General features: G+C 42.5%; 1 protein-coding gene across 4 annotated transcripts in view; it reads left to right on the plus strand.

The window, feature by feature from the left end:
- The window catches only part of dlgap4b (discs, large (Drosophila) homolog-associated protein 4b), a 113,608-nt gene that overhangs the window by 71,136 nt on the left and 29,365 nt on the right, over nt 1-13,107 (plus strand). For all 4 annotated transcript variants that reach the window (XM_035152837.2, XM_035152836.2, XM_035152833.2 and 1 more), the window contains exon 3: nt 228-276. The gene's annotated coding sequence lies outside the window, so the exon portion shown is untranslated. The remainder of the gene's footprint in view (nt 1-227; nt 277-13,107) is intronic.

Genomic DNA, 13,107 nt, shown 5'->3' on the forward strand with positions numbered 1-13,107 from the left:
TCTGTGTGTGTGTGTGTGTGTGTGTGTGTGTGTGTGTGTGTGTGTGTGTGTGTGTGTGTGTGTGTGTGTGTGTGTGTGTGTGTGTGTGTGTGTGTGTGTGTGTGTGTGTGTGAAGCAAAGCATGCTCAGGTTCTGTTGTCTTTTCCTCAAGTTAAGCATATCACGGTTGTATGGATTCCTAGAAGACATAAACGCTGACACAGTTTTCCTCCTTCTATCTCTTTCAGGAAACCTCGTCCCGCTGTGATCGAGCCTTCGGAGAAATGAGCTGCCAATGTAAGTCTCGACCTCAGCACTGCACTTGCTTTTAAACTAATTAACAAAGCAAAATGAGCACAAACACTCATAAACAGAGTCGTAGCCTTGAACGCGTCACCTTTAACCCCCTCGCTAACCGTCAGGGGGCGGGACTCACTGCTGACATCATCTATCAGAAGCTAATTGCTATTCCCTGCAAACCCACTGACGGGACATCAAAGCATGAGTCACAGATTCAAATTTCAAACACAAACCTTTCCCTCTGCATTATGCTACCGAGTTGCCACTTTGGGGTTTTAGTTTGTCATCCCACGCACAAGGAAGGCTCGAGGTGTTATCAATAATGGATGAGGATGTGAGACTTTACAGCTTTTTTTCCCCCCAGAAGCTTCAGTGCTTGCGTTGAAAAACCTGGCAGGACCTGGCTCTCTGTACACCTGGAAACTGGTTGTTGGAGCTTTCCCTCTCCAGGCAGTGTAGTCGGTCAGAGCCGCTTACAGCAAAGATGAGAATCTGCAGGTCTCAGTGAATACGTGCGGATAAGAATGTGAGATGTTGGGAACAAGTTGACAGGAAAATGTTCTATAGTTTATTCATTTTAATGTGAAGTGACATTCATAGGAAACTCCTGGGGGAAAACTTTCATATAGGTGCTGCATCAATAATCAAACTAAAGGCATGAATCTGCACAAGTGGAATTGAGCAGTGTTTAGATCTACACCAGAGATCCTCGTCAGGCTTTGTCGAATCGTCATCGGAAGCAGAACAAGCAATTAAAAGCATAGACACAAACACATTCATCACTCAGGAATCTGCATGACAGGGAGTCAGTCTGCTCAAAGCAGAGTTGGACAGTTACTGTCTCATGGGGGACAGAGCAGAGCAGAACGATTTCCCTGGAACTTTATGTAGATCCTGATCCCTGCGGTGGAAATGTACACAGCTCCTGCAGAGGTTCCTCCTTCCTCGGGAGAGGGTTCCTGTGGTTGAAAAGCAGCTTGAAATATCTCAATCAAATATAGTCAAATATATTTTATACATCACATTAATCATCCCAAAAATGTATTCAGTATACATTAGTAAAAGTCCATACATAAATGATAAAACATTAATATATTAGGTTTTAAATTTGAATCCAGGCAAGTTCAGCCCAACAGTTGAGCAGAATTGAGACAATTTTAACCCCAAAAAATCAAAAAAGGAATAGAATGAAGGAAAGGAATGAAGGAAGGAAGGCTGGATGCACAATGCTGTGTAGAGATGGGATGGGGCCAGCACCGATGAACCGTAAATACACATCACTGACACGTCATCATTTCCTGCAGCAGCTGGAAACACACTAATGAAACTGAACCACAAAAGAAAAGTTTGTTGCTGTAAAACCAAAACAAGTCACTGAAATTATAACATCATAAATTGCACATTGTGTGGATCATGTGTTTGTTATGAGAGTGTACAGCATCCCTGAAGGGTCACAGTGAGGTTGTACTCACTTTTGCATTTCCTTGCAATACTTTTGAAATACTTTATACTGAAATATACGTTATTTTGCAACACCCTTGCGTTACTTACAATACAGGACGACGGCACAGATACAGTTGTCTGCGCACTATAATGCAATGAAATATCACCTATAATGACATGAAGATGTTGCGTAATGGGAATGGGCAACATAAAGCAAATGTATGACATGGTAAAGCTAAAGTAATCCTCGTCTGTGACCTTTCTGGGGCTTCATAGGAGTGAATGTTGTGTTTGATGGGGTTCTACAAGTTGCACAAATAACATCAACATCCTCATGAACATGATCTGCCTCTTCAGTTCGGCTTGAGAAGGTTTTTATTTGGCTGCTTCTCCGATCTGTCATTGGAATGGAGCTGTAAACCTGTGCACTTAGTACTGAACCAGATTCAATGTAAGGATTACACCCACACATGAGCAAACCTCACATACAATGTCAAAGCCACTGTCCTGCATCCCTTCACACACACACACACACACACACACACACACACACACACACACACACACACACACACACACACACACACACACACACACACACAGACACCTACACAGTGTAGTTTCCTCAAATATTAACAGCTGCCACACGTCCTATATCACATGAGAACACGTGCACTCGGAGATACATGCATTAGCATACGCATATACTTGTTGGCATTCACACACATGCACACACAGACACCTCGGCAGACCCACACACATACACACATATCGCCAGTTCTCTGCAGGAACAGGGGGTCCTGCCAGCCGTGCTGCTGTGGTTAGAAGATAACAGAACGCTCCAATCACAGGTCTCCGCTCACTCCTTCCCATTAGACCCCAGATGGGAGTCTCCATAGCATGGAGCATGAGAGGGTGTAGCTGACATCACACTCACTATAGGCCATGCACGAGGTGTTAGGACTGGATCTGGAGGTTGCAGTCACAGTAGCCGTGCACAAAAGGTGCACATGATAACAAATTAATCATACAACTCTCACTGTGGTGGAGTCATGCTCTCGTCTTTGAGGAGGTGAGACGTGCTCGTTTGCCGGGGGATGATCAAATCGATAGGTAGCTTCACACAGGAAAGGCAGAATGGATTCGACCGCGTTGCTGAAACACTATGATCAAAGCTGAGCTCGCGGTGTGAATGAGAATGTCGGGAGCAGAGCGGGGCTGCAAAGGACAGCTGTGATTGATGCATAACTGTCTCTAGCTGTCTGCACACAAACACAAGGAGGCTGTGGCAATTTCACTGAATCACAGTGTCGAACTTCTTTTGTCTCTTCTCTCATCTCTCAACACACGTGCATTTTGCTCGGACTGAACACTTGCAAGTGCTCATTCTGTGCTATTTAAAAAGCCTTTGTGTGTGCAGACAGTAAGAAACAGGCATTCCAATGTTTTTCAGTACGACCAGGACAGTGTCACAATCTCTTACTGTCCTACACATTGAATATACTGTATCCTGGGAATCACTTTTTAATAAAACCATTTACTGCTGCCTCTAATTAAGTAAAGATGTTTTATTTCAGATATGTTTGGAGTCGTGCAGTAACACACTACGTTCGTTTTCCAAAATAAGGTTTTAAGTAGGTTAAAAATGTATATCTACTGAATATATCAAATGTTTGGGATTTTAGTTGATTTATGCAAACATAAAGTAAAGATCTTGTTTTACTTCAAATAATCTGAGGGCAGCTCGACACAAATCAGAAATCCACCACATTATTCTCACGGTTTACAAAATAGGGTTGCAAATATGTATCCACTGAATATATCCCAAAAAATGATTATTGATATAAACTGAATTCAGTTTATTTGCTATTACTTCGTGGCTTTACAAAACTTTCTGTCTGTCTTTCTTTCTTTTTGTCTGTCTATCATCTATCTATCTTTGTAACTATGTATTTACCTATCTATCTATTTAATTAACTATCAATCGTATCGGTCGATCGAGCGTATCTGTCTGTCTGTTGTATCTGTCAATCCATCCATCCATCATATCCATCTATCTATCTATCTATCTATCTATCTATCTATCTATCTATCTATCTATCTATCTATCTATCTATCTATCTATCTATCATGTCCGTCTATCTATATCCATCTTTCCATTCATCCATGTATCCATCAAATAAAAGGGTGATAACAGCCACCTGAACATACTGGTAGGTTTAATAGGTCCCTACAGCCCATATGTATGGGACAGATGTGTGTTGATAACAGTCAGATCGGGTGCACCTTAATTTGCTCCGTGCAAACATATTTAATATGAGGCATGACCCATCCTTTTTTCCCCCATTCCTCCTGCCTTTTGTTATTTATGATGCCTAAAAAGCATAGATGAACAGCTGGTTTCCCCAAGAGACGAGACGTGCTGCTACCTCTGAAATCTGTGTATTTTTAGTTGAGTCACTGCAGAGAAAACATTTGTTAGATGGATATGTTCTAATATGTGTGAGGATAAACTCGCTCGCAAGCACACGTATAACGTATAATAAAAATCGAATTAATGTCACTCCTTGTTACTTTGTCAAGGTCAACATCGTCTCTCACTGCGAAGTAATTTTCAGCAGAGCTGCACGTTACCTGCTCCAGTGCAGTTTAACAAGGTGATGAGCCTCAGTGGTGATATTCAAAGCACAGTCGGAGGGAAAGTTTATAGGAGACTGTTGATAAAGTAATGAAAATGCCTCTTAATGTACAAATCACACAGCAGAGTAACACACCTTTATTTCATTGTTTACAGCTGTTCGGTGTTGGCTTGTAAATCCAGATATTGTTAGTTATTCCTTTGCTTAAAAATGTGAATTACATTTTCCTCTTTTTTCTTTCCATGGTGCAAAACCCTTTTTAACTGCCTCCTGTTAAACTTCTCTCGGGGAACATGTCCATGGGTTCTAAAACATGATTAGAGCCATTTCACCTTCCCAAAAAACAGGAACAGGGCATGTTTTATATCATGACACTGTACTTTGCTTGATTTGGTGCTACGAGAAGGAGTTGAGAGAGAAAGAAGTGGGGCAAGAAATTCTCTAGAAGTCATAGATGAACTCGTAAAGATGATTAAGACTATTTGAGCTCAGGACGCGCTGCAACCTTCACTGTGAAATGACCCAGAAGTATATGGCAGTGACAGCCATGATAAGAGCTGGTCCACTTCTCTAGACACATAAGGAAAGGTGCTTCAATGCTTCCTTTCTTGTCTCCAGTGGCATCGGGGACACTGGACCACTTTTTTTAAAAGGAAAGGAGAAAATGCTGTCTTATCAATTCACTGTGGACAATTACATTTAAAGCAACCCATGTCAATAACGTCTGTCATCAAATATTGACATCGTGTAAGTGCCTAGTGTAAGTCTTCCTATAATCCTTTTAATTCTCCTTTACATCTTATGTCCATGACCGTATTCAACTGCAGTCTTTTGTTTACCTCGAAGGAGCAACCAGGCTTTCTTAAAGTAACTTAGAAATGGTTTCTCAAGCTCTCAAGCCTCAATTCTGTGAGTTTCTGTGACATTTTATTTCAAACCATAGACTGCGTATAAAGATGGACAATATGACAGCTCCTCAAAAGTGAATATGAAGCACCTCGATCGCCACCTGGTGGCTGGCTGCCGTGTAGGTCAGAAATCTTGCCTCCTCAGTGTTTAGGATTTTTCTTAGCAGGCCGGCGATCACGGCGAAACGATCACATTTATTTAGTTATTAATCAATGATGTCGGATCATGAATCGGGATCGTTCCAGTCACTTTAACCCTGATGTCCTGGCTGTGCACCTCACATCTCCCGTTGTGTGTAGCAGGTGAATTGCCTGCGCGCAAAATGTTGTTTCAATGAGTTCAAATATGTGTCTCATAAACTCTAGAGCGAGTCAAATAAACTCAAAATAAACTTCAGTACTGTTCAGATCCTAATAACTTGTGATGAGTGTTTATTGTTAACATGTAAAGTGAGCGCAGGTCAGCAGGGGAGTGAGGAGGGAGGACATAGCAGGGTGACACAGCACAGTGCAATGATACCAGATTCATAATGTGCGTCTGCCCTGATCCTGAAGAAGCAGCGGCAATAATTCTGTAGTGGCGGGTCGTAGGGGAAACCCTGCTCCTCCATCTTAGTGGATGGGACTTGGACCAAACTAAAAGGTCAAAGAACACATCAAATTATTTTTTCTCGAAGATGGTTTCTGTCAGTTTAGGTAGTTCTAATCACACTGATATAAATGCTAATTGTTATTTGATGCTTAAAACGGGGTGAATCGTTATGGTTGACAGCTGAAGATGGCAGCGTTCAATATCCAGGATATTTTAGCTTCATTTCTGGACAGTGGGAGGAAATGGAGGCTCGTCGTCCATCAACAGCCTACTTACGTATCCAGCTGGCACAGAGCTACAGCCGAGTAGTGTCTCTGTGTCTTTGACTTGCTCGACACTCCGCTTTGTTCATCAGCCACCAGTTTACTTTGACTCTCAGCTGGACAGAAAACATTCCACTCGTCTGAGCACGTTTTCTGGAAATGGATTCATGTGGCTTTGGTCCAACAAACACTCAGCCACAGCCTGTGTGGGGCCAGAAAATCATGTTGTTATCACAACCTGCTCGAAGAGGACGTTCTCCTTCTCCAGGATGTGTTGTGCTCAGACACAAAGAGGATTCTTTTCTAATGCATGTTGCACACACAGGGGCATGTTGTGTGATACATCCATGTGACTTTATCACATATTCTGAGGGCTGTGGATCCCGTCTTCTAAATGTCAGAGCTCTGTGTGATATAAAAGGGAGGACGGACCCTCTCCACCCATCCTGCTGGCTTTATGACTGTTGTCAGGACAACGGCTCATCCCTGGGCAGTTGACGGGTTGATAGGTTGAAAGATGGCCATTAGGGTATTATTGTGATGTCACATGGCGATTGAGTGGCACGGATGCAGCGTTGACCCACTTGGCATCCAGAGGGTACAAATGTCCCCCTCTCGTCACGTGACCACCCTGCGCATCTCGACAGGAAGTGACTTTTCACCCTTTCCGTCCATAGCAGGAAATCTCATTGCACCACATCTTCCTCCGCGGGGATCAAGGCTGCGTGGATGTGTTAGATTTAACTATGGCTATTGTGTGTCAGGCCAAGGGCATTTTGAAGTGGGTGAGGGTTTAGGGCTTATCCTGGTGGGATTTATAGCTGTGCTGTCGTTGATCATGACAGACTGTGGGTGACTGTTCGTAGCTCGCACACATGGAGGCAGCTTTCATCAAAGCTTTCAGGTCTTGCAAAGTTTTACACTCAACATATCTAACCTCTTCTTCCCCCTTATTTCAACAATGTCTTGCATTCTGGTTCACCTCAAATTTTAGGCAACATCCATGCTGCTAAGTGTTCGTCTGAAAATGGCGTTCAACAGGCAACAACAGTGTCCACACAAGCGTTTTGGCTCTGTATCAGTTTTAATCCCTGTCCATACTAACACGCCTGAAAACGCATATCACGTGACCACTCACATACACTGGGCACGCGTGTGTCAGTGAGGGCATTCCTGTCCTGCTGGACACGGGAATTGTCTCAGATTGCTCGAATAATAGCTTGTGAGGAGCCTGATGAATCTGCGAAGGTGACATCGTGACCGACGAAGAGACCCAATCAGCAAGCGCTCATCGTTTCTGCGAGTCCAGACTAAAACACAGCCCTGGTGTTTTTAAACTAAAAAGGGGCCAGCAGCGTCTCCAAATGTCTACGTCCTAGCCTCTCTAAAAATCAGGAGAAGCATGGATGCCAGACGTACCTCCAACAGAGTCGATGAATTTTCAAATGGAAACGTAGTCATATTGATGTAGCCTTCAAAGTGGCTCCCTGCTGTGTGTGCGAGAGTGTGTCTGAATGGTGTCCTTGCATTCAAGCTCCTTAATATATGTGCATTCATAAAAATGGGTTAGCGTCTGTGTGTGCATATGTGCACGCCTCTGTGTCTGTTTGCATTAGTCCTTCTGATTTGCCCTAAGTCTAGAGACAGAGGCCACAGCTGTAGCCCACAACCCTCTCCCTCCCTCCCTCCCTGCCTCGCCCTGTGCTTCACTGCACCCAGCCAGAGACACCCACCCCGTGTCCCTCCCAGCTATAAAAAAAACACACTCTCAAATTAAGTTGCAGTAGACCACGTCTGCCCACAATGTCTTCAGCTTAAAACTGGTGATATTAGTATATAGTTCAGTGTATGATCCTTTCTAACGTGACCCTAATTCAATAAGATAACCCACTACTCTTGCCTCCTGCATATTTATTATTTATTGAGTACACTTTTGCTGAGTACATATGTTTTTTTTCTCAGCAAATCAAGTTGGTATCCTCCAAAGTTAAAAGACATTTTTAAATTCTTTCTTGGTTCCTCTCTCTCTCTCTCTCTCTCTCTCTCTCTCTCTGCAGCAGCTCAGCAAAAAAACACTGTGGAAACACAAAGAGACTTTTCATCCTCAGAAGCCTTAGAAGTAACCTTGGAAGAATTCCACTTGATTTCGCCATATCTTGCACGGCTGAAGCAACTTATTAGCTTCTACTGAACAGCATGTCAATGTGTGGGTGCAGAGAACAAAGACTGGATTTTGTGACCAATCTCTTACACTGAAGTCAGACATGCACTGAACTCTGGACCTTTTCCTAAAAGTTTTCAGACGGCCTGTATATGAGAACGCAAATCTCTGAGTCAGTTAATCCAGACATGTTCTGGAACTGTTCCCGCTAGCCCCCAAGTAAAATGTCAGAGTGAGCCCATGTGAGAATACAGCAGGTAAATGTACAGAAAAATTCAAGCACATGGCATGTTGATGGTGTTTCTAACACGTGACGAACGCAAAAATGGAAGAAAACAAGTATCTCAGGATGAAGTAGAGGAGTCATTCACGTAGAAGTTGTCACCTTGAAAAGACAATAAGATTCAAGAGCCTTTGGCGATGAGGGCCGACATCAATGTGCTGTAAACAAAAACACGTGATTTCCTCAGCAGAATTTATACATCATGTCCTGCCTCCTGCATGCTCTACCGAGATGCCTCCCGTTGCCTGAATGTTCTGGAGATTTTTCTGTTGTTACTAATGTTTGACCCCGGCTGTCACCTGCTGTGTTCTTCATATGTGAAAGGTAAACTCAAAATGTCCAAACCTAAGTTTAAGGACGTTGTCTGAAAATGGCTCAATATGGTATTAAGGGATCAGCAGCCAGTACATGAGGAATCATCACAAAGAAAATAAACATATAGACACGTGAGTGTTGTATTAAGACAGACACAGTCAGATCTGAAATTATCCTTTAATGTTTTATCGCGATCTCTTTTTAAATAGCTGTGCTTGTCGCTAGTTCATTTGAAGCGATTCTTTTCTTTGTGACTCTTCCTCTGTTTATTATTACTTGTAGTTGTCTTCACACTTCCAGGCAGGTTGTCCCAGCAGAATCACAAAGGGACACAGACAAGGTCAGAGTGGAGGGAGTGGATGGGTTATATTGGAACATGGCCACCATAACTGCCGCCGACCACAGTAGCTGTGGTTTATACCAATGTATTGTTTTGGGCTTTGGACCTGAACCATAGAGCAAATATTTACAGAGCAATTCTGTGTTTGTGGACTGTGTGGATTATAAAGTCAATGGAGAAACCACTCAAATCAACACTATAGTTTACATGCAAACCAGGATAGGTTATCTCATCAAGGAGCTGCAGGCAGCACCTCAGTGCTTTATTACACTCAGAAAAATGTTACTTTATCCACATAAATGTGAGGTTGAGCTTGTTTGGACAATTTTCTGGGTTATTTATTGGGAGTTGGATAGTTTTTTGTAACCCAGCTGCTGGCGTAGCAGTTAAGCTCTTGTGACGTATTTCATCAAAAATCTGAAATATTTGTATCTTTTTTATTTTTTATTTTTTTGCATCCGAAACGAATCTCCTCACACCGGCTGCTTCAGACATTCTGCTGAGTTTTTACTAGGAGACTGGCCAGAAACTCTGCAGAAAGTCTGCAGACCCTCACTTGGACAGTTGCGGGTTGTCAATTAACCAAAGGGTTGGTTTTCAATTCCCGCCTCCTTCAGTCTGTATGCCGAAGTGTCCTTGGGCAAGACACTGAACCCCAGATTGCCCCTGACAGATGTGACGTGTAAATGATGTGTGATAGAATAGATGAATGAGACTTGTAGAGTAAAGATTTTTTAATAAGAAACTTGTGGAATAACCTATTTATGAAGTAGAATGAACCCCAAATTCAAGTTAGTATGAACCAACATTTGTGTAGAATATTTAACATTTTACTGGATTAAAAGAACAACACATCCTGTTGTGTAGGATTAACCCAGTGTGCCGTTGGTCTAAGAGTGATTTACGATGTAGTTGAAAAACTACACACATTGTTTTTACTTGACAGCAACAATGTATTTAAAGACCTGAACTACATACAAATGTGACATTTAATTGACCTCTTGCCTTTTCGCTTGCCCCCCCTGCAGGCTTATTAGATGTTAGCAACAGTGAAAGAAGAATAACTATAAGCTCAGTTGCTCAGTGTTTTTAAAGAGGAAAGATGCTTGTCTCCCACAAGTTTCCTAACACGTTTTGTGAGAGTCAGTTCTGCAAATTCATAAATAACCTCTACACTGTAGCAACAAGACAGAGCCGCTCTTTTAAATGTGAAACACTCGTAACACTCTCAACATCTCCAGGTGGCACATTTAGCTGGGTTTTTCCTCATCCTAAGAAAACACCAACAACACCATACTCCTTTAATGTACCAACTTCAAAGCCAGAAATAGTTAGGAGGACATGGAAAGTTCCCGTGCCATAATAGGTAGTGAAGTGGTGCCACTGTCTTCCACTGAATTCTTTCTGGCTCGCAGTCTTCAGAGATGGGCTAAAATGAGTGGGTCATCTATCACAACAGAGGGGAGAGTGGTAAATTTATAGCTTTGAAAATAGGCCACGGCACAGCACTGATGGAATAGATAGAGTGTAATTAGGACAAGGTTAGCCTGCTTCACACGCACACGCACCCACGCACACGTACGCCATTTATTATTAATTACATGACACACATACATATAAGGCCGTGTGTGTGTGTGTGTGTGTGTGTGTGTGTGTGTGTGTGTGTGTGTGTGTGTGTGTGTGTGTGTGTGTGTGTGTGTGTGTGTGTGTGTGCGTGTGCGTGTGCGTGTGCTCGCTCGCAAACACTCAGAGGCGTTCAGTGACTGACAAATTATTCAATTACTTCTCACTTGAAGGAACGAAGCACCATAACTTGAATCAAAGCAAAAGGAATGTCTCATTTCTCAAGTAGTCCGAGACAGTTATTATCTGACACACACATACGCCTGACATATTCACACTCATTTATAGCTCACACTTCTCTCCGGGATAAACACATGCAAAGAACACTGCTAACTGACACACATCTCCTCCTCCGCTATTGTCTGATTACCTCGAATCAACCACAAAAATTGGCTCGTTTCCTTTTCATATCACTCTTTTTATTCTTCCTCCTCCGTGCAGCCTTTCTTGCCGCTCCCCGTCCCTCGTCTCACTCTGCCTCTTTATACTTCCTCTCCATCTCCCCAGTTTACGGCACATTTACTAATTTTCACACCTTCTCGTTCCCTTTACATTGCTTTCATTTCCACTGCCGTCAAAAGCCACACCTTTCTCCCCACAGCTTTTCCTTCACCTTCTCCTGTCCCTTCCTCATCACCAGCAGCCTGTGAGCGCTCGTCTGTCTTGTTACATGTAACACACACCGCCTGTGGATGCACACACACACACACACACACACACACACACACACACACACACACACACACACACACACACACACACACACACACACACACACACACACACACACACATAACTGCCCCCTGTCTTCCCGGGCATCGCTGTAAGCCTGTATGGAGCAGATGGGCTCAGGGCTGAATGACTGAGCTGTGCTCTGACAAACCGCCTGTGTTGCTCAGATGAGAGGATGATGTCCTTTGCACAGCCTCTAATCTAAATCTGGCCGCCCAAGGGCTTGTCAATCTACAAACTGGACACTAGTTGAAAAATCTGGCCACTCACAAGTTATGACATCGACCAAACAGAGACATTTCAATCAGTTTTACTATTTCCAATGTGGCTTAGTTTGGAAAGAAGAAATTCTCACTTTCAGTTTCAATTAGGAACAATTTCATGCCAGGAGATATGTGAATCGTGCAAATGGAACGGATGAAATCTGTTTTAACTGCTTGTCAGATTGACAGATGGGAGTTTACTGAAGGGAAATAGAGGAAAGGCTCAGGGTTGACATGAAGATTCTTGTTATGGTTCAACTGGTTTAGGTTTTTTAAATCAAAATTGATCCAAGTATTTTAAACTTTTATTTTGATGGGCTATTTAACAACTTTTTTTTATGCCATCCAAGCATTTTCAGCCCAAAACATTGGGACAGCTAATTTTTTCATCTCTACCCCATTATTCATCTCATGGTCAGACTTCTTGTAGGAAAAGGCCCGACATAGAACCACTGTACTAAAACTATAGGTGATATAAATAAGTTAAAACTAGCTCTGCCATAACTTGCCACAATGGTAAAAATCTGCTTATTCAGTAATGCATCAGTATAAACAATCTAATAATGTCATAGTTAATTTTATCTCACTTGGACGGGACATTTTTCTGCAGAAAAATTGCTTTTACTTTTAATATATTTGAAGTGATTATGTTCAAATTTGTATTTACAGTGTATTTTACATTTACTTTACATTTTATGAATCCTAACCCTAAACAAAGGATCTGAATACCGTCACTCCCTGATTTATGAACATCATTAGAAAAGATACTGAGTGCTATCGAGACAAATAGTGTCAGATATGACCTTTTTACTTTTGGTCTTTATTGAAGCATTATTTGACATTCACACATTCCTCTTCATCACATCTCCAATGGTCTGTCATGATCTACGAATGATTATTGATTCTGTTAATTCTGACGTGTATTCCCAGTATTCCCATAACCTCCCTACTTGCTGTATGAAAACATCAAAAAATTATGGAACTTGGCAGCTACACACTCCAACTTGTATTGACCGTGATCGCCCTCTTCTGGTTGGTATTATAAACTGCCTGTGGCTCTCAGGTTGTGGTTGCTTAGGGAATGAGTATAAGGTCATGAATTGGACATGGATCCAAACGCCCCTTTCCCCACTGAAGGAGCAGATGGCAGCTCCCCCCGGTGCACGAGGCAGGGAGATGCAGCCACCAGACGATCCAAGCAGGGTGTACAAACACACACAAACAGACACATTCATGGAGTTGTGTGCACTTATTTGTATTTTGAAA

The sequence above is a fragment of the Hippoglossus stenolepis genome, chromosome 3 (genome assembly GCF_022539355.2).
Source record: "Hippoglossus stenolepis isolate QCI-W04-F060 chromosome 3, HSTE1.2, whole genome shotgun sequence".
Classification (NCBI taxonomy): Eukaryota; Metazoa; Chordata; class Actinopteri; order Pleuronectiformes; family Pleuronectidae; genus Hippoglossus; species Hippoglossus stenolepis.